This window comes from Odocoileus virginianus, chromosome 18 (assembly GCF_023699985.2).
Source record: "Odocoileus virginianus isolate 20LAN1187 ecotype Illinois chromosome 18, Ovbor_1.2, whole genome shotgun sequence".
Lineage (NCBI taxonomy): Eukaryota > Metazoa > Chordata > Mammalia > Artiodactyla > Cervidae > Odocoileus > Odocoileus virginianus.
Window position 1 is genome coordinate 20,037,012 of NC_069691.1, and position 27,455 is coordinate 20,064,466.

The 27,455-nt window shown below is 44.2% G+C and overlaps 1 protein-coding gene and 1 long non-coding RNA gene across 9 annotated transcripts in view; one reads left to right on the forward strand and one right to left on the reverse strand.

Moving 5' to 3' along the window:
* PUM3 (pumilio RNA binding family member 3) overlaps positions 1-3,144 on the reverse strand; it is a 42,991-nt gene extending 39,847 nt beyond the window's left edge. Inside the window, exons 1-2 of one of the 4 annotated variants that reach the window (XM_070480415.1) lie at positions 3,037-3,119; positions 2,132-2,241 (exon numbers count right to left, since the gene is read on the reverse strand). The gene's annotated coding sequence lies outside the window, so the exon portion shown is untranslated. Of the gene's footprint in view, positions 1-2,131; positions 2,242-2,959 lie in introns of all 4 variants that reach the window. The other 3 variants (XM_070480414.1, XM_070480413.1, XM_070480416.1) reach the window with 3 other exon arrangements.
* Positions 3,145-3,230: 86 nt separating this feature from the next.
* On the forward strand, positions 3,231-22,527 carry LOC110136802 (uncharacterized). 5 transcript variants are annotated; one of them, XR_011492796.1, is made up of 6 exons: positions 3,256-3,502; positions 4,651-4,735; positions 5,451-5,618; positions 15,228-15,338; positions 19,720-19,870; positions 22,053-22,527. It is a non-coding gene; the product is annotated as an uncharacterized lncRNA (long non-coding RNA). The 5 variants fall into 5 exon arrangements; XR_011492795.1 differs by lacking the exons at positions 19,720-19,870; positions 22,053-22,527 and adding an exon at positions 12,807-14,891 and having other exon boundaries at positions 3,231-3,502; positions 15,231-16,749; XR_011492797.1 differs by lacking the exon at positions 19,720-19,870 and having other exon boundaries at positions 3,270-3,502; positions 22,053-22,523.
* The last annotated feature ends 4,928 nt before the right edge of the window (positions 22,528-27,455 follow it).

Sequence of the window (27,455 nt, forward strand, 5' to 3'; positions counted from 1 at the left end):
TTCAAGGAACCCTAATTCCTCGTACTGAGATCTGAGTGCTAGGTATGCTTGTCACTGTGGTGTCACTACTTTTTGGTCTTTTGACTAGACAAGGCTAGGTAATATATGTATGTACATTAGTCTTCTGTGTTCAAAGAAACCTGTATTTCTGTATCATTAAGTTCACACTAATGTCTTGAACACGAAACATGTGCCACAGGGTTATGGTTGGTAAAAACAAAATTTATCAACTACAATATATTTATTTACAGTTTGTCATTTCCCGAACAGTATCCATTCAAAACACTGCTTTTCAAAGTTAGTTAGGTCAAATCTTTTCCCTTCACTCCTTCAGTGAGGTCACTGGTGGGGGCGGGGGGGGGGGGGGGGGGGGGGAGACAAGCAGGTGATGCATAGCATGTGGGATCTCAGTACTTTGAACTCAGTGTCCCCTGCATTGGAAGCTTGGAGTCTTAACCACTGGATATACATCTGTACTAGTTAGATTCATTTTGTTTAGGTCTGCATTCCATTTCCAGGCATGGCAGTTGACTTTCCTTCCATTCGCCTAGGGTCAAGATCATTCTTTTTGGTGTACAGTGTTGATTTTGACAAACCCACAGTCATGTATCCTCCAACAAAGCACCTTACAGAACTGTCCACAACACCTAGAGGCTCCCTGTGCAGCTCCTTTGCACTCATCCTCTTCTGGCTCTCTTGGAAACACCTGATCTTTTTTTCTACCCTCCAGCTTTGTGACTTTTCAAAAATGTCATATAAATGGAATCAGACAGTATACATCCTTTGGGGTCTTGCTTCTTTCATTTAACAAAATGCATTTGCTTGTAGACCCTGTACCATAACATCCAACCATCACATTCCAGTATCTTGGAATCATCTCCTCTTTTTCCCTTTCATTACTCCATTCAGACACTTTATCTCTTGTTCAGATTGTTTTCTGCTGTGAGATTCAATTTGCTATGATTCCACTCCCTACTGCCTGATTAATTGTCCATTATTACATCTATTCCATGTTATTGACCTGCTCCAACACCTTCAGAAGTTTCCCACTGCTTACATGAAAAATTTCAAACTCAGTCTGTGTGCTCTGCTTAGTCACTCAGCTGTGCCCGACTTTTTGGGACCTGACAGACTGTAGCCTGCCAGGCTCCTCTGTCCATGGGGATTCTCCAGGCACGAATACTGGAGTGGGTTGCCATGCCCTCCTCCAGGCGATCTTTCCAACCCAGGTCTCCCACATTGCAGGAGGATTCTTTACCAGCTGAGCCACCAGGGAAGCCCTGGTAAAACTTGGTCCTAACTCACCCACATCACAACATCACACTGAAGAAAACTTTATTCTCTCAGTAGTCTTTCTCATAAGCCAAAATTTAAAGCCATTCTTTATTAGTACCCATCCTTCAAAACCAGCCTAAATGACAATTTCTAATCATTTTCCCTCCATGTGCCTTCCTTACTTCTCAAATGATTCTCTTATTCCTATGGCACATTCTGATGAGCTTATAACTTAACATTTTGAACTTGAAATGCGGTGACAGATTTCTAAATATACATATACAAACAAACCAAAAAAAAATCAGTGTGCTGTAATAGAGACAGACAAGGAGAAAATCAAAACATGGCATACTTAAGCATTACAACCAAAATACACAGAAAGTGTTGACAGTCATAGAGCTGAGAGAACCATGAAAGAAAACAGTAAAGATTTCCCAGACACAGAAGGACAGACATGTGACTGATCTTGAGTGATCTTTACTCCTCTCAGCAGGCTCAGCACTGCACTTGAAAGTGCTGACCTTTCAATATCCAACTTCTGAATGCTGGCATTCCTTTCTCTCCTCACTTCTCTCTGATGATCTAATGCAATCCTATGACTTTCTATGCTGGAACCCCATGTATTTCACCATCAGGAACATCTCCTTGAGCTACAGACTTGTGTATCTAACTGCTCCCCCGAAACTTTTAAGTGTCTAACAGGCCCTTTCCACTTAACAGAACCGAAATACTGAATTCTTTAACTATATAATCACTGCAAACTACCCCCAAACAATAACATCCTCACCTAATTTTGCCCATTTCATCAGTAGCCCACCATCCATTCCACTGTTCAAGGAAAAAAACCCAAGATTACCTGTAATAGTTTCCTCTTCTTCCTCTGCTACATTCAACCCTTCAGGAAGTCTTCGCCAATCTTTTAAAAACATCTCTAACCCTTCAACTTCGATCTCCACGACCACCGCCCTAATGCAAATCATCAATAATCCAACTATATAATCAATAACCTTCCAAATTATTATACATTTACCAAAAAGAACCCGGGCCTATTGTGTTTCTCCCTTGCTTATAAGCCTTTCCTGCGCTCTACAAACAGGAATATTCTTCCGTTGTAGAAAAATCAAAACTCCCACCACGGCTTTCAAAGTTCTACAGAACCTCGACCCCCCATCCCGTATTATCTTATATGCCTGAACTTCCAGCTCACTACCTTGGTCACCTCTCTACAGCTCCCACCTCAGGGACGCAGCTCAAGCCACTGCTTCTGCTGAAGGTAGTTTTCCCTGAACCTCCAGATTTCAGGGTTGCCTCTAGCCACGCTCTGCGTCTCGGCTTAAAGATCACTTCCTTAAACTCCCCCATCCTTTATCTCGGCACCCAGTTCGTTTCTTTCCAGCGCTTACCACTTGCAACTGTACATTCCGATTGCAAACGGGGTACCTGGCCCTGAGCGGGCGCAGAGTGAGTGTCAAACATACAACAGAAAGGCTGAAAGCAAACTAGCCCAGACCCGGACTTTAGAGGCAGAAGGTAATAAAAGCTAACCCAGCACTCTCTAGGCAGCGTGGTAGGGACACGCGTTGTGCACTCGCCCCTGTCCCCAGGCTCCCGTCAATCCCCAAACTCCCACAACAGAAACGGCCACAGAAAGCCGCCCGGCGGGTGACAGGGGTGAAACCTCTACCTCAGAAACCCTCCGACTCCAGCACCGGGCAGGGAGCGAGGCCCTCCCGAAGCAGCCGCGGAGTCCCCATCACTCACCGCACACGTGTGGCCCTGGCAGGCGCGGGTCCCGGCACCGCCGCTGCGGCTTCCGCTTCCCCGCCTTGCTCCGCCCCCTTTTTCCCTTCTTCCTCAGCCGAGCTAGAGTTAAGGGACTGGGAGTAGCCGGAAGAACGGAAATTCGGCGTTTCTACTGGTCCGCGTCTATCATACGTCATCTAGAGGCGCGAGTGCGGCGCCACGGGAGTTTTGGCCCTAGAAAGTATCCGTGGTCAATGACGTACTGCTGGCTACTCAAAGTGACGTTCATTAACCCTTTCCCTTCCCGGCCGCAGAGCGGGCGGCTTCTAGTGAAGGCTGACCGATTGTGGAAGTGGAAGCTTGGCTGGCCGGGCTTCTCCTTGTTCTTCAGTGGCTAAGTCGTGTCTGATTCTCTGTGATACCATGAACTGCAGCACGCCAGGCTCCTCTGTCCTCCGCGATCTCCTGGAGTTCGTTCAGTTGAGTTAGTGATGCTATCTAAACATCTCATCCTCTGTCGTCCCCTTCTCTTTTTGCCTTCACTGTTACACACCATCAGGGTAGCACGGAGCATTAAAGGGACATTTCGGTAGTTGGCTATGATTGCGATCTCGTTTCTTTCTGTTTCTTAGTTGGATGGCTTTGGGCAAATCCCTCAATTTCTGTGAACCTTGGTTACCTGATCAATAAATTATAGATGGCTAAGTCATACATGGAAAGCGCCTAGCACAATAAATGATTTGAACAAGCGCTCAAGAAATGCTTGCCATTTTAAACCTCTGCGAGTTCCTCCAGACGGTAGTTACCTCACTTATGGCTTTAGGAAATCAGACTAGTTAGGATGTCATCCCCATCTTACAGATGAAGAAACACACCACAAACTTGCTCTGGTCAAACAAAAGAATTTATTCTCTAACAGTTCTGGAAATCATGCTAGTACCGAGGTTGTGCACCCTCTGAAGGCTCTAGGGTAGCATTCTTTGCCCCTTCCAGCTTCTAGCGGTTCCAGGCATTCCTTGGCTTGGACTGCATGACTGCAGTCTCTGTCTTCATATGTCTTTCTCTTCTATGCCTTCCTGTCTTCCATATATTATAAAGACACTTGGCTTTGGATTTAGGGCCCATCAGGATAATCAAGGATGCTCTCATTTGGAGGTCCTTACTTAATAATATCTGCAAAGATCCTGTTCCCAAAAGCAGTCTCTTTCATAGGTTCTGCGGGATGGTACACTGATATATCGTTTGGAGTGCCACTGGGGAAGTTGAGGAATGGGACTTGATCCCAGGGGTGTCAAGCATCAGATTTTACTGTCTTCCAAATCACATGTTTCCCACCTCTTAAGGCATCAGGCTTGAGACTGGTGTTTCACTACACTTTGCTTCCTGAGGACAGGGACCATCATTACTTCCCAAACACCTATAGCACTATTCAGCACATAGACAGTTGCTAAGCACGTTCTGTGTGCCTTAAGTATTATGTTTGGATAAGCTCTTTTAAGTCTCATAAGAACAGTTAAGTAGGTCTTTCCCCTCAAATTATGTAGAAAGGGGAAACATTCAGTAGTTTTGATCCAGTCAGTCTGACTCCAAACTCAACATAACTAACTATGGACTACCATCTCTAATTCACAGATCCTCCAGTGAAAACTCAAGAGGAGAGAATACAGAACAAGAATGGCAGAAGGTTCAATGCAGCACCTATTAGGCAGATAGAATGGTATGTACTAGCCAATAATAATGATAAAATCTTCATGTATACACCCTACCTGAAAGAGATATATTTACATTTTCAACACCACAGTTTGCATCACCCCACACCCTCTCAGACAGATCCATGTAGCTGTCAAACGTATTGGGCTGGCCAAAAAGTTCATTTGAGGTTTTCTATCCGATCTTACTGAAAAACCCCCAAACAAACTTTCTGGCTAATCTGTTACATCAAACTCTGTTCATCTGCCTTCTCACCAGGGAGAAAAAAAAGTCACATACCTAAGTCCTAGATTATTATTATGATGTTATTTATCAAATCTGTGTGCTGTCAAAAGTTTCACAGTAAGATTGACTTGAGTGTTTGATTTGTTTGGAGTCAGTTGGAAGTATCTTGTAGTTTCATAGGATAACAAGTTTTCTATAATTTTACAGTTAGCCAAGTTAATTCTTCAAATATCTAATATCTGTCCATTTCCCCTATGCTCCATGCCCCCACTTCCCTCCCAACCTCTGACAACCATCAGTCTGTTCTGTTTTTATGAGTTCAGGTTTTTGAGATTACACACATGAGTGAGATCACACCGTATTTGTCTTTTTCTGTCTGACTTATTTCTCTATTGTTTTCTGACTGCAACACATACTTCTCAGTTTCCATATTTATATCAGAGTTCAGGGCTAGGAGAATGGAGAAAAGATGAAATTCTCTTTTTTCCTCCCAATAGGGCTCTATCCTTTCATCCCAGAGGGAGAAGACCTGGCAGTTTTTCCCATATATTTAAACACCTAGAACTCAGTCACACAGCTGCCCCCAGGACTGGAAGACCATCAGACATACTGTTAACCAAGCGTTTGGATTCCATTCTTTGTCCAGTACTGTAGTAAAATTACAGGTAACTTGGCAAATATGCTTTCATCCAGCAGCAGAGATTTGTTATTTAATCCGGTTTAAAACTTAAAACAACTCTAACTAGTAAGCTAAAACTTAAAATCATTGTGGTATCCAAGGTAGTGGATCTCAATCTTGGCTACACATCAGAATCACCCGTGGACTAAAAAAAAAACCAACAACAGTAATTCTGATTTAATTAGTCTGAAGTGGGACCTGGCCACTGAGAATTTGGAAAGTTCCCCCAGATCACACTAAGGTGTGGCTAAAATTGAGCTGCTTATTTAGGGAATGGAGTTCAAGTTGGTGATTTGATTTGATTTTCCAGTTAAATGAGGATTAAACCCTGTAACCTGGTTCCTCTTTTTGTGGTCACCAGAATTAGAGAATTAAATGTAAAGTGCATTTGTTTCTCTAAGTAGAATGTCTTAGATATAACTGTATCTCTCTTATTGCTTGAGACCTCCTGCAGTGAGTTAACATCATTACATACTGAAAATGGTTTAAATTTGAACTATAAGCTTTCAAATGTATTCTGGAAAAAGTTCGCCTTTTTTTTTTTTCCAATTTGTTACTATTTTGTGCAATTTTCCTCTTTTTCATAAAAATAAAGTGTTAGGTGTCAGCTCCCACACATCTCCCCTCCCTCCAAATCAGTTCTTTAAAGTTTTAACTAATGGATTTTTAACTAACGATGTTCTTTTTGTGTTTCCCAATGCATAAGCAGGGATAAAGGGCATGTTATTGATGTAAAACATAAGTGGGACTTTGGCAACGATTGGGTTTTATTTTCAGGACTTATTAGAATCATAAATCCATGGAAACGGAGCAGTTGGCAACACATTTTCCTTTAGTAAAAAAGAACTGCTTCTGAGTAGAGCGGATTATGTCTTTCAATACACATTTGCTAAAAAGTGCACAAATATAAACATTAATTGTGCATTCTGAATTTCCAGTTACTGTGTATTAGACATAAAATTGACCTTGTCCTAGGTTTACTTTCTTTGTTGATATTCTTAAGAGCCACAGAAAAATCAGATCAACAAGATGGTGGCTCAGTTGGTAAAGAATCCACCTGCAATGCAGGAGACCACCTGCAATTCAGGAGACCCAGATTCAACCCGTGGGTCAGGAAGATCCCCTGGAGAAAGGAATGACAACCCACTCCAGTATTCTTGCCTGAGAAATCCCATGGACGTAAGAGCCTGGCAGGCTACACTCCATGGGGTCGCAAGATTGGACATGACTTCGTGACCAAACCACCAGCACCACCAAACATAAAACTGACCTTGTCCTAATTATACTTTGTTTGGTGACACTCTTAAGAGCCACAGAAATATCAGATCAATAAGATGAAAATGTATCTGATTGTAGTATAAAATACCACTTTTAATGAAAGATCATATCAAAGATTAGTATCACTTAAAGCCCATGAGTCATACTTAACACTGCACTATCATAGAACAAAACTCCTCAAGCAACAGGTACCAGGTTTTAGCAAGGATGGGAACAATGAACATATTTTTGGTTTAAATTTTTGCTGAACTTTTGTTTTCAGGCTTTATGAAAGGTATTTCCTCTGCAAATTAGTGACTGGTTTTGACTTGTGATTTCCTTGATTTCTGAGCAAGCTCATTAATAAATAAATCATTTTCTAACTATTTCTCCCATTTTACTATAGAAATGTTAAGTCAGTACTTAACAATGATGTCTAGCTCTATATACCTAGTCAGTTTTCCTCCTTATTTCAAGATGGAGAAAAGATTAACCAATAACCTAAACCCATTATGTCACTTTGAATTTTCCAGCAGATGCCAAGGTAGAATTAGAAGGCCAAGACATGTATTGGGGGTGGGAAGCCTGTGAAAGACAAGGAGAGAGAGAACAGGATTAAGTCAGAAGCCTCAGGCCGTAATACTGACCAAATCCTGATCTGAAGGGACTGTTGGACAGGAGAAAGGTGTGGTAAAAAGATCTTTTGATTGAAGGTTCTGAGACTCTGGTAATCATACCCTTGTAAGGTGAAGACTACTGCAGAGATCCTTTTGCAGTGACCATGGGGGCTAAGAAGTACTGAGAGGCGCCTGAGTGGATCACCTGGGCTCTACAGAGATTGCACACATCCCTGATGTAGAAAAGCAGCCTTACCTCTTCCTGCTGATGTGAGTTCCTCACTGCTGCCAACATGGTTGAGAAGGAGTTCCTCTTCTCACTGTTGGTCCTGGACACAGTGAGTCCAAAACATCCAGGAAGCATCCATAGCTCAGCGGAACTCTTGCTTTATCCTCTGCCAAGAATGTGTCTCCTTTGCAGAGCTCAGAGCTGTAGGAACAGAAAGCACAAACTGCCCCAGAAGACCATTTAGAATGATGGCAAGTGGGGCCATTCCTGCTTCTACTCCTTAGTTCCCAGGCCTATGTAGTCGTCATCTTTATAGTACCATATAGAGATCTCTCGCTTGGATTTATTCTGCATTCTGGAGGACAGCATCCCATTTTTGTAGATTACGGCCTCTGAGCTGGTGCTTCGGCTGCACCTTTAAAAAGCCAAAGCGCAGCTGTGTCGCATGGCTGCCTCTGGGGGAGCAGTGTGTAATGTGTGTGGATCACATGACCCCCTTTGCTGTGACGTGTGTTCCCTACTCAGATGCTATGTTGTGTAGTTTTCCATGACTATAGATCAGGTGCTTCTTAGCTTCTGGACAGTGGTCCTGGCTGAGGCTCTTGGGCAGGAAAAGCAAGTCCATACTTGAAATAGGACTCTATTTATCTATGAGGAGAAATAGCTGGCCCTTCCAGAGTAACAGGAGCCCAATGTCATCAGCTCATCAGTAGGTGACCTGCTGGTCTCTGGGAAACAGTGCCAATTCAAGGGCTCAGCACTGGTTTCTGTTGCTGGCAGGTCTCCATTCAGAGGACTCAGTAGTTAGACTGGCTTTGCTAAGTGGAGGTTCACACTGCTTGGCCCACAGGTAGCCTCTGCCACTGTCACTGTGGCCACTACGTTCACGTACCCACCTGGCCAGCTCTAGAGTGTCTAGTGTTGCAAGCTCACTAACGTCAACTGGCTGAATCAGCTGGTCTTGTTGGTTGTTCAGTGGTTATTGTGGATGCCTTTTGATTGGGCTTCCTTTGTGGCTCAGATGGGAAAGAATCTGCCTGCCCTGCAATTCAGGAGACTTGGGTTCGATCTCTGAGTTGGGAAGATCCCCTGGAGAAGGGAATGGTTACCTACTCCAGTATTCTTGCCTGGAGAATGCCATGGGCAGAGGAGCCTGGTGGGCTACAGTCCACGGGGTCACAAAGAGCTGGACACAACTGAGCAACTAGCACTTTGTTGGGCATTATCATGTGAAAATGGTCACCTGCTGTGTCCATTCCCATCTGCCTTTGCCCTGGACCTTGTTTCCCACTGTCCTTTTCCTTCCAGGTGCTGGACGGGTTGGGGCATTGGCCAATGACAGCAATTGCTATATGCTCTCACCTTGGCCATTTCTTCTTCCCCATAACCTGGATGACTAGGTATACTCTTGCCCATTAGGAAGATTCCCCCTCTACTGTCTCTCACCTGAATGAGGTTGTAATGCTACTACTTTCAGTTTGTACCCCCAAACCTCGCCAATTCACCTGTCAACTCTGCTGGGGCTTTTCCCTCCTCCATCAGCTATTTGTAAGGTACCCTGCTCTATGGCCACAGAAGAGAGCTGAGGAAGGAGGGCTGATGCAATCACGTGGGTGATGCGGAGATTGAGGCTTCCTATTTGTGCAGCTGACTCAAGCCCTCAAGCACTGCCTCTCTCAGATCTCAGTAACACGCTAGGGGATGCGTATAATTAATTCCCCATTATAGATGATCTGGCCTTGCTCTAGAACCCCAAGGCTCTAAGCTGTGATTCTCCTTGGGCTTAACATGAACTCTACGCTGCATCTTTTCTTACCACTGACACATCCCACACCACAGGGTCTACCAGATGTTCTGCTCCAAGTGGGGAGGCTGCTTTTGCTACATCTTGGCCCTGCTGTACAGTCCTTCCTGCCCCGGGCTCCACTCAAAGCTGCAGTCTGCCATGCCCTCCAGGGCATGGACCAGACAGAGCAGGATTCCTAGATGTGAAGTACTTGGCCGCCAGAACGTGAAAAGGCTCCCCAGGCATCGTACTTCCTTCTTTGTAATAGGGAATCCGAGATGCAACCATGTGTCTTCACTTTGGAGGGATACCCTGACATGTCCCTGACCCTAAAAATGTGCACCTCCTTTTTTTCAGTCCTAGTCTTAGGACTCCTGTAAGCTTTATTGAAGTGGCCTGTCCTTGAAACTCTTCAGCATTTATTTCCCATCTTCTTGAACACACATTTCTTACCAAGGTCCCAAGCGTACTAGTCATGTCTTTATTTCACAAATGTAATGAATTGGTGTGCTGTTCTGCGGGATGTCCAGATGGCCCAGATCTCTTTGGACTATATTAAGACAGAAGGTGGGCGAGCTAACACAGCCCTGGTGCAAAACTGTAAATGAATACCGTTGTTCATTCCAAGGAGTGTGAACTGTTTCTGATCCTATTTTCCATCTACTTTTTCTATCCTGTTTTACCATCTGCTGCGGTAACTCAGGCATTTCACCTCTGCTCCGTGATTGGAGTAAACCTTAGTGTTTGCCTCCTCCCGGGGTTCATGCTGGAGTGTTAAATCCCATGTTCCTAGACAGTGAGTCCAAGTCAGAGTTCTCCTGCTTGTTCTCTTTGGCCTTCCGGCCCCCGCACACCCCAGGCCCTCGGAGGGCCTCTCCCCTGACAGTGTATGCTGGCCAACTCCTGCTGGTCCCCTGGGGCATAATCTCTCTCCTCCCTCAACAAGCTCAGCATGCCCTCTGTTGGGTTTAACCCAGGTGACTGGCCAGGCAGCCAGGAGAGGCAGTGGGGGCTGCTCCTGAGGGCAGGGGGTCAGGGAGCAGGTATTGTCTTGTAGGGAGAGGCCTCTATGGTGTCTTCCTGCTCAAGCAGAGTCTGGATCTTAACAAGGCAGTGCGGGCTACCTCCGCAAGTTCGCGTGTTCAGGGCCGTCGGCAGAGCCAAAGCGGGGGCACCCATTCATGCACCCACTGCACAGCTCATGGTGTCAGGTTGTCCCAGTCAGGCCTTTGGCTCCTGTGTAACAGGATGCCCTGGCTAAGCACTGAAACATCCTGGAGATGCACACTTCCTGAAATCTTGGGCTTGCTTTTCACATCATCCTCTTCCCCTGCCAGAGACAGCAGCCTCTTTGCAAGTGACCAGGGATGCCTCTGCCTCCCCCAAGAGCCTTTAACCACCTGATTCCAGTTCTCACTGTCACTTTGCAGGGAATCCTCCACATCCACTCTCCTTGTAGACACTGAACCCCCCAGTCTTGGCTCTGAGTCTTCACCAGCCAGGCCAAAGAATCCTCAAAGCTGTTCTTGGGGGCTCTTCCTGTTTGATCCTCCCCCATCCTGTTGTTGCTTGGAGCAGCCCCAGAGCCCGTGGTCTTAGTCTGGACACTGAGGATGCTTAAGGTTTGAGAGCATGGAGGCCTTCAGCTAACCCACCTCTCACCTCCCGCAGCAGGTGTCCTCTTGAAGAAAGACCTGAGCCGTATACTCTCTGCCTGTCACTGTTATGTGACTGGTTTAATGGCAAGACCAGGACAAGAACCAGAATGGTCACCAGGGTTTTAGAAGCCTAATGTTATGTCTTTTCTATATTTGGCGGGAGGGGACAAGATTAATTTCTGCCATATATTCTTCAATGTATTATCTAGTATTTAGCAACTCAAAGCAACAGGTCTTCAAAAAAAATCTCAAAAAATAGCTCCTTGGACAGTAAATTATACTATACAATTAAAATATGACTTCACACTGAAAGCAGAAGTCAGGTTTTGGGAGCTACACAATCCAGTGTTTGTTTTAAGACACCTTATTGCTGAGGTTGACTATGTGCAAGACAGGGTGCTCGTGAGGACTGTCTGCAAGACATGGAGGTGAAAACAGCAATCGAGAATTTTAAATTTGGTGGCCAAGTATCTCACATATGTTAACATCTGAATTTTTATAACATCACATCATTTCGCAAGGATTAGCTATCTGAGAGCAAGGAAACTGTCCTTCATTTGCTATAGTATCTGTAGTGGAAATGAAAGTCATTCAGTCATGTCCGACTCTTTGCAACCCCATGGACTGTACCACCAGGCTCCTCTGTCCATGGAATTCTCCAGGCAAGAATATTGGAGGAGGTTGCCATTCCCTTCTCCAGGGGATCCTGACCCAGGGATCAAACCTGGGTCTCCTGCATGACTGACAGATTCTTTACCATCTGAGCTACCAAGGAAGCCCACTGTATCTCTAAGGCCTTATACATTGCCTGGCACATAATTAGTTGTCGATAAGATTGGTTAGATGGGTAACACTGTTAAGCTATAACTGTACAAGTATAAGGATCACAGTTATTTTATTTGCGGGCACACAGTAAGAACTTAAGTCAACAAATTCAGCAACTATATTCATTCAGTGGCTATTCTGTCCCAGGCACTGTCCTGGGATATCTATTAGTCAACAAATCTAAGCCTTCCTGATAAAAAAAAACACCAAATAACTACAAGCAATAAACAAGGGCATGATAAGATGTGTTAGAAGTACTATAGTAAAAAGAATGGAGTTGAGTAAAGAGAGAACCAGACCAGGAGAACAGGTTATAATATCAAACAGGGTGGTCAGTGCAGGTCTCACTAAGGAGAGATTTGGGCGTTTTCCAAACATACATCTGGAAGAAGAGCCTTCCTGGCAGAGGAAAGAGCTGAAGCAAAGGACCGAGAGCAGGAGCCATCACCCCTCCTGACTGTGTCTTTGAGGAACACGGGGAGGGGTGGGCGGCTGGAGCCAGCCAGAGGGAAGAGTAACAGGAGACAAGTTCAGGAGGAGGGTGGGAGGGTGCAGAGGGTGAAAGGATTTTTAGGCCATTTTAAGGACTTTGGGTTTTACTCTTGAGTGAAAAAGAAGCGCTGAGCAAGGAGGGGAGAAAAATGATCTGACATCGAAACAATAAACTTTTACAGGATTAATGAATATGTGAAGTAGATAGAATCATGCTATTTTATTGCCCATGAACTGGTTCTATAAAACTCATCATAATGATATATTATTTTTTTGCTGGTTTTTCCTGACACTCATTCTTTATCTCTAGGGAGCTGCTTGTCTTATGTAACTTGATCATTCCCACTTCCAGCAGCAGCAGGAGGAACTATCTGCCAACCACTTAATCATGACTAACTAGATACCATTTGATAGTTTTGAGAGCATTTTTCACATGTATTGTGTCACTCAAATCATCCAAATTGTATGTAGTATTACAGATCTATCACAAATACAGAAACAAGCTCCAAGAGATGATGTATATATACTGCCCACAGTCACACATTTAATAAATGGCAGAGTATGAATTTTGTCTCCTCATCTAGTATTTGTAGAGCTACATTCCAGGTCCTAAAGACAGAAAATGGCTACATTACTCTAAGGGGGTTTAGAGTTCAGGTGGGAGGCCAGGATGGGAATAAACAAAAATATGGTAAATATCAGAATAAAGAAGTAGAGGCAAAGCACCAAGGTTTTTGTAGTGTGTTCAGCAAAAAGGCCCATAAAGAGGACGGTGGTCACGATGGTTGGTGGCCTTAGATGCACTGAAATGGCGGGGTTGGGGGGGCGGTGGCGGTGGTGTGCTCAGGTAGTGGGAACAGTGCTGGCAGAGGCTTGGAGGTGTAGGTGAGCACGATGTCCCCTGGGAATGGTTGGAAGCTCCTTCCGAGTGGAAGGAAGTTGTAGGAAACAGGATTATAGCGAGTAGAAAAAAGCCACATGATATAGAATCTCAAGCCACAGACTAAGACCATCTGTGCTTTATCTACTGTGCAAGTTGCCAATGATTTATGAGCAGAAATGATGTTTTTTAGCCTCCTTGAACTTTTTTAAAGTTCAATATAACATGACTGCTTAGTGGGAGCTGACATGAGAGGCAGTGTCGCAGAATGAGTTCCTTCAGAAGTCAACAATGAGACGAAGATTCAAGTGAAAACAACTGATTTTGGGGGGTGATGCCAGGAAATACCAGTATAGGACTAGTGGGGAGAGGTAGGAAACAGCATGCAGTGTTCTCTGTCAGGTACCTTACCACTCTGGGTAACTGGAGATTAACCTTGCCGGGGGACTCTGGGAGCCAGTGTAGAACACAGAGAGCCAAGGGATCCCCCCACGGGATGCAGGAGCCGAGGTGTTTATATGTGAGTTCCCAGCACTCACAGATTGAGGGGTGCTCCTGGGGGCGGGGATTCGAGGTTCCCCAGAATGCCCAGCCTGACGCCCAGGCGTTATGATGGCATCTGGTAGCATCAGAGAAGCCCTCAGTCAGAAATGCAGCCTGCAGGCGATGGGGGGCTGGATAGTGTGCAAAATAGATAAGGTGTGTGGTCCAGACAGGCTGGTGGCAGGATTTGCTACAGGCAGCAACAGCAGTAGATTGAGACCTCTAAGCCAGAGAGCACATGGGTTCAGACCAATGTGCTGACAACACGGAATGAAAAGAAGGGACAGCTTAAGAGCTTCCATAAAGGAAGAATCGCAAGCCTTGGTCTTATAGACCTTTGCCTTATAAGGTCACTAGTGACTCAACCTATTTAATGACTGGAGTTAACCTCTGAAAAAAGGCCAACTGGTCCCACATGCATTCTTTTGAACATATTAGGGAAAATAAGTGTGTATAAGACTAATCATTTAAAAACACCTATGAGAGGGAAACATGAAAGTCACTCAGTCGTGTCTGACTCTTTATAGTCCATGGAATTCTCCAGGCCAGAATACTGGAGTGGGTAGCCTTTCCCTTCTCCAGGGGATCTTCCCAACCCAGGGATCGAACCCAGATCTCCCGCATTGTGGTCAGATTCTTTACCACAAGGGAAGCCCCAAGAATACTGGAGTGGGTACTAGTGGATCTTCCTGACCCAGGAATCGAACCAGCTTCTCCCGCGTTGCAGGCAGATTCTTTACCAACGGAGCTATCAGGGAAGCCCCAAAACACCTATAAATTACACTTATTAGGAAAGGATCTGGGCAAAGGTGTGATAAAGTTTATATACTGGTGAGAGAGCAACACACGTCCAAATTCCAGACCTGCTCCTTTTAGCCAATTCATCTTTTTCATGGGAACATGAGGAAAAGTAATGCAGAGATCATGTAAATCAAGGAATATCACCTATGAATAATGGAGACAAAAAATAAGGTAAATACATGGACTTCCCTAGTGGTCTAGTGGTTAAGAATTGCCTGCCAATGTAGGGGACTCGAGTTCGATCCCTGCCCTGGGAAAATTCCACATGCTGCAGGGCATCTAAGCCCATGTGCCACAACTACTAAAGCCTGTGTGCCTAGAGCCTGTGCTCAGCAACAGGAGAAGCCACTGCATTGAGAGGTCTATGCCCCACAACTGGAGAGTAGCCCCATTCACTGCGACTCGAGAAGGCCTGCGTGCAGCAACAAGACCCAGTGCAGTCAAAAATAAACAAATAAATAAAAAAGAAGGTAAGTACAACCTAATCATTTGTTCAAATATTTCCAGCAGGAGCTTATGAGAAAACTCATCAGAGAATGCAGATAGAAAATGGAAGCATGGGAGAATAATTTACCAAGGCATTCATTCAGCTTCATTCTCATAGTTGTCACTAAGAAGGTAAGAGGTATTACCTCCTTTTCTCACCCCTGTTCTCCTTGGCAAGACAGTCACACTTGGAAAGGAAAAGAAAGGAAAGAATAGGAAAAGGAAAGGAAAGGGATATGCTCCTGGAAGAAAAGAGCTGAAATGTCCAGGAGGGAAAACGCTGAGGTACCAGAAGAGCAAAATCAGGGGAATATGATGTGCAGTGCAGTGGGGGTGGGCTCAGGGACTCCAGAGATGTGGGGGGTTCAAGGTGCAGTGGAGGGACCTGCCTCAGAAGGTCATGAAACCTGGGAAATGGGCATTTCCTCAGCCACTCTCACAAAGATTAAAGTCCCCTTCCTCAGTTTTGTGGGTGGCTAACCCTGATGCTGGGAAAGACTGAGGGCAAGAGAAGGGGGCAACAGAGGATGAGATGGTTGGATGGCATCACCGACTCAATGGACTTGAGTTTGAGCAAACTCTGGGAGATGGTGAAGGACAGGGAGGCCAGGCATGCTGCAGTCCATTTGGTGGCAAAGAGTCAGACACGACTTAGCGACTGAACAACAACAATGTCCTACAGGACTCATTAGGATGTATAAGGAAGGCAGAGGTTTCTAAGACCCAGCTGAAAATATTCACTACCTTTGATGGGTGGCCATGCAGCCAAATCAAGCTGATTTCAAAGGAAAAAATGCTGATTCTTACAGCAAATTCATCCCTGCAGTAGAAGAACTATATAACCTTGACTTTTCTTTCTCTGTTTGCTTTGTTGAAACTATGCGTCCTGTACTGAGATGCACATGGGAGGACAGTGAGTGACATTCTGCCAAGTGTACGGATGGAACCATCCTCCGCATGACTTTTCCCAGACCTGGTTCCTTTGTGGAGGCCTCTCCCGCTGACATTCGCACGAATGGAAGAAGAATCAATCTTATCCCCTTCTTCTAAATTTTTCTCTTCTTTCCATCAAATTTGATAGAAAAAGAATAGGTACATAAGCACAAGGGGGTGGAGATCTCTGAAAGGTACATATGTGAAAGGAAGAGGGAGAAAACAAGGAGATTAAGGAAACCAAGGAGGAGGCTGGGAAGTGTGGGGTGGGGATGGATGGGAAAGGGAAGTGGAGAAAGAGGCAGAGCAGAAAGGTGGAAGGAGGAAGGCAAGGAGCTTGGTGACTTTGACCCCTTTGCCTTAAGAATGCCAAGGATGCTGACTATGCAGGGTTCCTTCCTGTGTCAGCAAGACAGTCTGCAAAAATACACTTGAGCCAAATATATAGATATAGGGAACCAATATCTATAATGTCTCCTTGTGATGTTAAATTTATTTAGTGATATGAACAACTCAAAGGCACATTTAAAATAAGATACAAATTTGGAAATACTCTTTGCTTCCATTCACATTTCCTTTAATAAAGCTTTCATATTCATTTTTGATGGAAGTATCCTTGTCATCAGTAGAGGTACATTTCAGTTCAGTTCAGTCACTCAGTCGTGTCTAACTCTTTGTGACCCCATGGACCGCAGCATGCCAGGCCTCCCTGTCCATCAACACCTGCCGGAGTTTACTCAAACTCTTATCCACTGAGTCGGTGACACCATCCAGCCATCTCATCCTTTGTAATCCCCTTCTCCTCCTGCCTTCAATTTTTCCCAGCATCAGGGTCTATTCAAATGAGTCAGCTCTTCGCATCAGGTGGACAAAGTATTGGAGTTTCAGCTTCAACATCAGTCCTTCCAATGAACACTCATTGATCTCCTTTAAGATGGACTGGTTGGATCTCCTTACAGTCCAAGGGACTCTCAAGAGTCTTCACCAACACCACAGTTCAAAAGCATCAATTCTTTGGCGTTCAGCTTTCTTTATACTCCAACTCTCACATCCATACATGACTACTGGAAAAACCATAGCCTTGACTAGACGGACCTTTGTTGGCAGAGTGACGTCTCTGCTTTTTAATATGCTGTCTAGGTTGTTCTAAGACCAGCTTGAACATCTGGAAGTTCATGGGTCACGTATTACTGAAGCCTGGCTTGAACTTCCAGATGTTCTAGCTGGTTTTAGAAAAGGCAGAGGAAACAGAGATCAAATTGCCAACATCCGCTGTATCATCAAAAAAGCAAGAGAGTTTCAGAAAAACGTCTATTTCTGCTTTATTGACTATGCCAAAGCCTCTGACTGTGTGGATCACAATAAACTGTGGAAAATTCTGAAAGAGATGAGAATACCAGACCATCTGACCTGCCTCTTGAGAAACCTGTATGCAGGTCAGGAAGCAACAGTTAGAACTGGACATGGAACAACAGACTGGTTCCAAATAGGAACAGGAGTATATCAAGGCTGTATATTGTCACCCTGCTTATTTAACTTATATGCAGAGTACATAATGAAAAACGCTGGACTGGAGGAAGCACAAGTTGGAATCAAGATTGCTGGGAGAAATATCGATAACCTCAGATATGCAGATGACACCACCCTTATGGCAGAAAGTGAAGAAGAACTAAAGAGCCTCTTGATGAAAGTGAAAGAGGAGAGTGAAAACGTTTGCTTAAAGCTCAACATTCAGAAAACTAAGATCATGGCATCTGGTCCCATCATTTCATGGCAAATAGATGGGGAAACAGTGGCTGACTTTATTTTTTTGGGCTCCAAAAGCACTGCAGATAGTGACTGCAGCCATGAAATTAAAAGATGCTTACTCCTTCGAAGGAAAGTTATGACCAACCTACTGCTGTTGCTGCTGTCGCGTCAGTCATGTCCGACTCTTTGCAACCCCATGGACTGCAGCCCACCAGGCTCCTCCGTCCGTAGAATTTTCCAGGCAAGAGTACTGGAGTGGGTTGCCATTGCCTTCTCCAGTGACTAACCTAAACAACATATTAAAAAGCAGAGGCATTACTTTGTCAACAAAGGTCCATCTAGTCAAGGCTATGGTTTTTCCAGTAGTCATGTATGGATGTGAGAGTTGGACTATAAAGAAAGCTGAGTGCCGAAGAATTGATGCTTTTGAACTGTGGTATTGGAGAAGATTCCTGAGAGTCCCTTGGACTGTAAGGAGATCCAACCAGTCCATCCTAAAGCAGATCAGTCCTGGGTTTTCATTGGAAGGACTGATGTTGAAGCTGAAACTCCAATACTTTTTCCACCTGATGCGAAGAGCTGACTCATTTGAAAAGACCCTGATGCTGGGAAATATTTAGGGCAGGAGGGAAAGGGGACAACAGAGGATGAGATGGTTGGATGGCATCACCGACTCAATGGACATGGGTTTGGGTAGACTCCGGCAGTTGGTGATGGACAGAGAGGCCTGGCGTGCTGCAGTTCATGGGGTCGCAGAGAGTCAGACACGACTGAGCAACTGAACTGAACTAGGTTGGTCATAACTTTTCTTCCAAGTGACTTTTAAATTTCATAGCTGCAGTCACCATCTGCAGTGATTTTGGAGCCCCCCAAAATAAAGCCAGCCACTGTTGCTACTGTTTCCCCATCTATTTGCCATGAAGTGATGGGACCGGATGCCATGATCTTAGTTTTCTGAATGTTGAGCTTTAAGCCAACTTTTTCACTCTCCTCTTTCACTTTCATCAAGAGGCTCTTTAGTTCTTCTTCACTTTCTGCCATAAGGGTGGTGTCATCTGCATATCTGAGGTTATTGATATTTCTCCTAGCAATCTTGATTCCAGTTTGCAATTCATCCAGCCCAGTGTTTCTCATGAGATGCTTTTGGAGTCACCCAATACTGTTTTCAGAAAGGACTTAGAATATTCAAGTTTACCACCCAGGAATAATGATTGAATAATATTTCTTTGCCCCCTTAAAAAAAAACCTGATTATCTCAAGATCCTTCTACTATATTGCTATCAGCTAACTTATGGCTCATCTTCTCTAAGCGATATGCTATTTATCAACATAAGTAATTGAGAGAAAGTCTTATAAATGAGAGTATCTATAAAGACTAAATTCAAAGGTGATATGTTTTAATTTTTCTTTGAAGTAAAACTTAGGCAAATATGATACAGTTCTTCTAGAAGAGAGAAATTAATGGCTCAAAGCCAAGTTGACTAGTTTTAGCTCAATATTATTCCAGAGGTTCCTTGAAACCTCTGCTGTCAGACCAGGCTTGGAACCACACATAGAGAACACCTTCCAGGAAGTATTTTAGCTGTCATTTGGTTCTGGACTATTCTAGCCAGGTCAGCCTTGTCAGGAACTATGCCATGAAAGAATGCCAGCCTCACCTGTCAGCAGCAGTGGTTCTCAACTGAGACTTTTCTACCCCCTGGGAATCACCTGGTAATGCCTGGAGACATTCTGGGTTGTTACTACAGGGTTGTATTTGTCGAGTTCTCTAGAGAAAGAATCCATACGATCTGTATATATGTATGCACACACACAGAGAAATTTATTTCAGAGAATCGACTCACATAATTATGGAGGCTGGAAAGTCCGAAACCTGTAGTTCAAGGCGAAAGGCCATTAAGACGGAGACCTAGGGAAGATCTGACACTGCAGTTCATGTCCAGAGGCCATCGGCTGGCAGGATTCCCTCTTGCTTGTAGGAGGTGAGTCTTTTGTTCTAGTCACCCACCTGATAGGGGCAATCTGCTTTCCTCAAAGTCAACCAATTTAAATGTTATCTCATCCATACCCAGAGCAAACCATAATTCAAAAAGAGACATGCACCCCAATGTTCATAGCAGCACTATTTACAATAGCCAGGACATGGAAACAACCTAAATGTCTATCTATGGATGAAAGGATAAGGAAAATGTGGTATATATATATATATATACAGTGGAATACTGCTCAACCATCAACAACCTAAGTGTCTGTCTGTGGATGAAAGGATAAGGGAAATGTGGTATATATATATACAGTGGAATATTGCTCAACCATCAACAACCTAAATGTCTGTCTGTGGATGAAAGGATAAGGGAAATGTGGTATATATATATATACAGTGGAATATTACTCAACCATCAAAGAATGAAATAGCGCCATTTGCAGAGACCTGGATGGACCCAGAGACTGTCATACAGAATGAAGTAAGTCAGAAAGAGAAAAACCAGTATCATATAGTATCGCTTAGATGTGGAATCTAGAAAAATGGTGCAAATGAACTTATCTGCAAAGCAGAAATGGAGACACAGATGTAGACGACAAACGTATGGTTACCAAGCGGGGTAAAGGAGGGGTGGGATGAATTGGGAGATTGGGATTGACAAATATACACTGCTATGCATAAAACAGTCACTAGTGAGAACCTGCTGCAGGGCCCAGGACCTCCACTCAGTGCTCTGTGATGACCTAAATAGGAAGGAAATCCAAAAAAGAGGGGATGTATGTACATGCATAACTGGTTCACCTTGCTATACAGCAGAAACCAACACACCATTGTAAACCAACAATACTCCAATAAAAGTTGATTTAAAAAGCAATTAATCTAAAAAGAAAACATATACAAACTACTATACATAAGATAGATAAGCAACAAGGATATATTACATAGCACAGGGAATTATAGTCATTTTCTTGAGAAAATGACTTTTTAATAGAGTATAATCTGTATTGACTCACTATGCTATATACCTGAAACTAGCTTCTTAAATCAACTAGACTTCAAATATTACACTTATTTAACAGTACATTATTTTTATTAGTATATACAAGTAAATATTGTATATAACATAATAAAAAATAGGGGCTTCCCTGGTGGTCTAGTGGCTAACACTCCACACTCCCAAGGCAGGGTGCCCAGGTTCGATCCCTGGTTGGGGAACTAGACCCCACATGCCACATCTAGAGTGTGAAGGCCCAACTAAAGATCCCACATGCTGCAACTAAGACCTGGCACAAGCAAATGAATAAATTTTAAAATGTATATATAAAATAATAAATAATGGGAAAAATAATAAATGTCATCTCATCCAAAAAAACCCACACAGAAACAACCAGAATAACATCCTAGAGCAGAGCTGTTCACAGTGCCCCAGACAGTGGCACAAAATTTACTACACGGGGATGGGGGTGATTGGCATCTAGAGGGTAGAGGTGAGGGGTGCTGCTACAGTCCTGCAACACATAGGACTCACCCCCACAACAAAGACTCATCCGGCCCCAACTGTCAACGACGCCGAGTTGAGAAATGCTGTTCCCAGCTCCAGTCACAGCCTTGTAATGTGACTATAACATCACTGAATGGAGGTGATGAGACTTTTCCTGTTTGTAGGGAGCTGTTAGAATCATCTAGAAAGAAACTAACTCATGGATGAAACATCTTAATGAAGATCATCCTTCCCTTCTCTTTCCACTCTGACTTGCTGGGGAAGAGAGATAACTCCACGGAGGCCTACCTGTAACAGGTCGGCTGGTGTGGGACTCTTGGGCAGACAGAAATTTAATTTCTTCATGCCGATGCCTCAGTCAATGATTCAGCTGCAGAAATGGGCTGAGGAAAAGGGAAGAAAAGAGAGTTTGTGGCAGCTCCTCTGATCTAGATAAAATGTGAGCTCAGGTGTTTCTGGAGTAAAACCAGCATTTGAGTGGAACAGTCATTGGCCAGTGCAGCCACCAAAACAGGACAAAACCACCCAATCAGACAGTGAACTTGCTGAGAACAACAGAGCAAATGGGCCAGTGGCGCAAAGGCTGCATTCATTCATTCATTGTTCATTTGCTCAACAAATAACTTGCACTAGGCTCTGAGTAAATAAGGCAGCTGGTTTCTGTTCTCATGTTTTGCAGTCTCACGGAGAAGGAAACACAGAAACATCATGAAGGAGAAGGTAGTTCTGGATGGATTTACAACCTCATTTAGGGGTGACTTGCTCTGCTCTGGTGGGAAAGAGTCCTGGATTTGGGGTCCAAGCTGGATTCAAATCCTAATTTAGACCTCCTGGCTGGCAAGTCAGTTATCTTCTTGGATCTTCTATAAAAGGGGGCAAAAATACCTGCCATCCCATCTGTCACATGGACTTAATGTGAGAAGCAAATACAATGCATGAGAATGCTTTGTCAGTTGTAAAGTCCTGAATCAGCGTTTTTCACCTCTGGTCGTACATTAAAATCATCCGGTTATTTTTTAAAACTACCAGTTTTGTTGCTGTGCACTCGACACTATGACACCATTGTTAATCTGGTATAGTCCAATAAAAAAGAAAAAAACTACTGATGCCTGACACCTTCCTCCCACCCCCACCCCCCCTCACCAGTAGCTCAGACTACTGGGGTCAGAATCTCTTAGAGGAAGGATCTAAAGCATTAGTATTTTTGAGAAACTCTCAGGAGAAAATAAAATGAAGCCATCTATAAGCATTGTCAATTTGTATACTGTTACTTTCCCAAAGTAATCATAGTAAAAACCTGTCACGTAGTGATCCTTACATCCCAAGGTTGGTTCAGACTTGACATAACAAGTGGAAATGGGCTCTCTGCCCTGGGGCAGGGGGTGGTCTTGCTTTAATGCTATAAGCAGAAGCCTGCTACAGCTCAGAACCTCGATGCTAAAGGTCACCCAGTGACCTCATAGGCCAGGAGAGTCTTGAGTGGTGGGCGGGCAACAGATCTCATTGCAGGTGCCAAAGAAGGTCCATCCACCAGGTAGAGTGTGATTTCCTTTGGCAGGAAACTGGACTCATACAACAGACACGGGATTTTCTGCTCTGTGACAGATCCTTTTTTAGACCTTTGGGACACTATGATAACCTTAAGAGACAACAATCATGGAGATCATGTTTTAGTAGGAGGAGGAAAACAATAAAAAACAATGAATAAAATGCATCTAGTGTTAGATGGTGACAAGTACTACAGAGAAAAGTTAAATAAGGGGGATGGGTCTCTGGTCTTGTGCAAGAAGTGAAAAAATGAGCTGTGTTGGTTCCTGGGGGAACAGTGTGTGAGGCAGAGGGAACAGCAAGTTCAATGTTCTGATGCAGAGACATGCCTGGTTTGGTTGAAGAACAGCAGGAGGGCAGTATTGCTGCCAAGGGTGAGGACAGGAGGAGGTGAGATAAGAGTTAGGGGTAGGTCTGTTTACAGAGCCTCAAAGGATACTGGGAAGACTTCTATTTTTTTTTTTTTTAAGACTTCTATTTTGACTTCGAGTGAGAAGGATTTTGAGCAGAGGATCTGACTTGTGTTTTTATAGGATCACTCTCTGCCACATGGAGAATGGACTCAGGGGACAAACGAGGAAGGGATCCCAGTTAGGAGGCTGTTACGACAAGCTGAAAGGCAAGGCTGTGGCTTGGACCAGGGAGGGAGGGGTGGAGGTCATGAGAAGTGATAGGGGAGGCGGGGAGAAGTAGCAGAGCCCATGTGAGGAACCAGTGTCACAACTGATGACTCAAGGACAAGCTAACCAAAGCAAGGAAGCAACCCCAGGCTCGACATGACAGAAACCCAGACTCCACCAAGATCAACACCACCTGGAGCCTCTAGACAGACAGAAAAGGACTCCTCCGCAGCTCTCCTATCTCTCTATACACCTTACATTTGAAATGCTCTGGCTCAGAGGGTAGAGTCTGCCTGCAGTGTGGAAGACCCAGGTTCAATCCTTGGGTCAGAAAGATTCCCTGGAGAAGGAAAGGACGACCCACTATAGTATTCCTGCCTAGAAAATCCCATGGACGGAGGAGCCTGGGAGGCTACACCCCATGGGGTTGCAAAGAGTTGCACATGACTGAGTGACTAACACACACACATAAGCACTATTACAAATGAAAATGCTTTTTGGGGGGAGACTGTCCCCATGATTGAAGCCCCACAAACACAAGAAATTAAACACTGCCAATTACTGCGTGCTACTGAACATTTCTTAAAAGAAGACATAAAGTGATTCTGTAGAACCTAACTTAATTATTCAGTTCATTTCAGTCGCTCAGTCGTGTCCGACTCTTTGCGACCACATGAACCGCAGCACGCCAGGCCTCCCTGTCCATCACCAACTCCCGGAGTCAACCCATGTCCATTAAGTCAGTGATGCCATCCAACCGTCTCATCCTCTGTTGTTCCCTTCTCCTTCTGCCCTCAATCTTTCCCAGCATCAAGGTCTTTTCAAATGAGTCAGCTCTTCACGTCAGGTGGCCTAAGTATTAGAGTTTCAGCTTCAACATCAGTTCTTCCAATTCAAATCTATGATACTGGAATTGACAAGACCGGACACATGCAGTGGAAACAAATGGGGTAGAACTATGCACGTGTGTGTGCGCACACGAGAGTGCATGCATTTAGCGTGTCCTATTCTTTGTGACCCCATGGACTATAGCCTGCCAGGCTCCTCTGTCCATGTATTTTTCCAGGCAAGAATACTTGAGTGGGTTGCCATTTTCTCTTCCAGGGCATCTTCCAAACCCAGGGATTGAATTCACATTTCTTTTGTCTCCTGCACTGGCAGGCGGATTCTTTACCAACTGTGCCCCCTGGGAAATCCCAGAGCTATGCACAGTTCAGTCAGTCAGTCAGTTCAGTCGCTCAGTCGTGTCCGACTCTTTGCAACCTCATGAAACGCAGCATGCCAGGCCTCCCTGTCCATCACCAACTGCTGGAGTTTACTCAAACTCACGTCCATTGAGTTGGTGATGCCATCCAGCCATCTCATCCTCTGTCGTCCCCTTCTCCTCCTACCCCCAATCCCTCCCAGCATCAGGGTCTTTTCCAATGAGTCAACTCTTTGCACGAGATGGCCAAAGTATTGGAGTTTCAGCCCCCGCATCAGTCCTTCCAATGAACACCCAGGACTTATCTCCTTCAGGATGGACTGGTTGGATCTCCGTGCAGTCCAAGGGACTCTCAAGAGTCTTCTCCAACACCATAGTTCAAAAGCATCAATTTTTCAGCGCTCAGCTTTCTTCACAGTCCAACTCTCACATCCTTACATAACCAATGGAAAAACCAGAGCCTTGACTAGACAGACCTTTGATGACAGAGTATTGTCTCTGCTTTTTAATATGCTGTCTAGGTTGGTCATAACTTTCCTTCGAAGGAGTAAGCGTCTTTTAATTTCATGGCTGCAGTCACTATCTGCAGTGATTTTGGAGCCCAGAGAAATAAAGTCAGCCACTGTTTCCCCATCTATTTGCCATGAAGTGATGGGACCAGATGCCATGATCTTAGTTTTCTGAATGTTGAGCTTTAAGCCAACTTTTTCACTCTCCTCTTTCAATTTCATCAAGAGGCTTTTTAGTTCCTCTTCACTTTCTTCCATAAGGGTCATGTCATCTGCATATCTGAGGTTACTGATGTTTCTCCTGGCAATCTTGATTCCAGCTTGTGCTTCCTCCAGCACAGCGTTTTTCATGATGTACTCTGCATATAAGTCAAATAAGCAGGGTGACCATATACAGCCTTGACGTACTCCTTTTCCTATTTGGAACCATGTTTGTTCCATGTCCCGTTCTAACTGTTGCTTCCTGACCTGCATACAGGTTTCTCAAGAGGCAGGTCAGGTGGTCTGGTATTCCCATCTCTTTCAGAATTTTCCACAGTTTTTTGTGATCCACACAGTCAAAGGCTTTGGCATAGTCAATAAAGCAGGAATAGATGTTTTTCTGGAACTCTTGACTTTTTCGATGATCCAGCGGATACTGGCAATTTGATCTCTGGTTCTGCCTTTTCTAAAACCAGTTTGAACATCTGGAAGTTCACGGTTCATGTATTGCTGAAGCCTGGCTTTGAGAATTTTGAGCATTACTTTACTAGCGTGTGAGATGAGTGCAATTGTGCGGTAGTTTGAGCATTCTTTGGGATTGGAATGAAAACTGACCTTTTCCAGTCCTGTGGACACTGCTGAGTTTTCCAAATTTGCTGGCATATTGAGTGCAGCACTTTCACAGCATCATCTTTCAGGATCTGAAATAACTCTACTGAAATTCCATCACTAGTTTTGTTTGTCGTGATGCTTTCTAAGGCCCACTTGACTTCACATTCCAGGATGTCTGGCTGTAGGTGAGTGATCACACCATCGTGATTATCTGGGTCGTGAAGATCTTTTTTTGTACAGTTCTTCTGTGTATTCTTGCCACCTCTTCTTAATATCTTCTGCTTCTGTTAGGTCCATACCATTTCTGTCCTTTATTGAACTCATCTTTGCATGAAATGTTCCCTTGGTATCTCTAATTTTCTTGAAGAGATCTCTAGTCTTTCCCATTCTGTTGTTTTCCTCTATTTCTTTGCATTGATCGCTGAGGAAGGCTTTCTTATCTCTCCTTGCTATTCTTTGGAACTCTGCATTCAAATGGGAATATCTTTCTCTTTCTCCTTTGCTTTTTGCTTCTCTTCTTTTCACAGCTATTTGTAAGGCCTCCTCAGACAACCATTTTGCCTTTTTGCATTTCTTTTCCATGGGTATGGACAGATCACAGATCAGTCTAAATGTTCCACCCTGAAAGTTCCCTACCTCTAAGACAGAAGAGTGTGGCCGAAGAAGAACATTAGCCACTAGATGGCACTATTTCCCCTGAAATGTCTGACAATCTCTAAACCCACAGGATGGGTGACTCCCTAGCAAGCTAGAGAGTAGAGTCTTTACTATTAGCTTCACCTAAAGTCCAGTGCCTGGAGCCCCAGAGGCAAGGAATGAATGTGGCCGGATCTGTTCTTAGGCAATTCTGCAGGCTCTCTTGGCGTGGAATAACTTGAAGGATTCTCTTCTTCCCAATCAAGCTCTTCACAGAGTTTAATATGGGAGTTCTTAGCCCTCTGGCAGTCTGCTAGGCTTCTGAACTCCTCAGCATCATGTTTTTAAATGCACAGGATTTAAAATGAAAGGATTATAAACTAAGCCAATCATACTGAAATGCAATCATAAGACTATAAAGAAAATGTGAGATATACTAATACATGTGCTTCTTTAATAATCCAATAAATTAGATTGGGGGGGGGGGGGGCCTCCTGTACACTGTAGTTCTGAAATAGCCATGAGCAAAAACAGTTATTTCAGGGACTTCTCTGGTTAAGACTTCACCTTCCAATGCAGGGGATGCTGGTTTGACTCCTGGTGGGGCAGCTAAGATTCCACATGCCTCACAGACAAAAAACCAAAACATAAAACAGAAACAATATTGTAATAAGTTCAGTAAGACTTTTAAAATGGTCCACATTTTTTAAAAAAAAGTTAATTTAAAAATAATATTTCAAAGTATCTGCAAC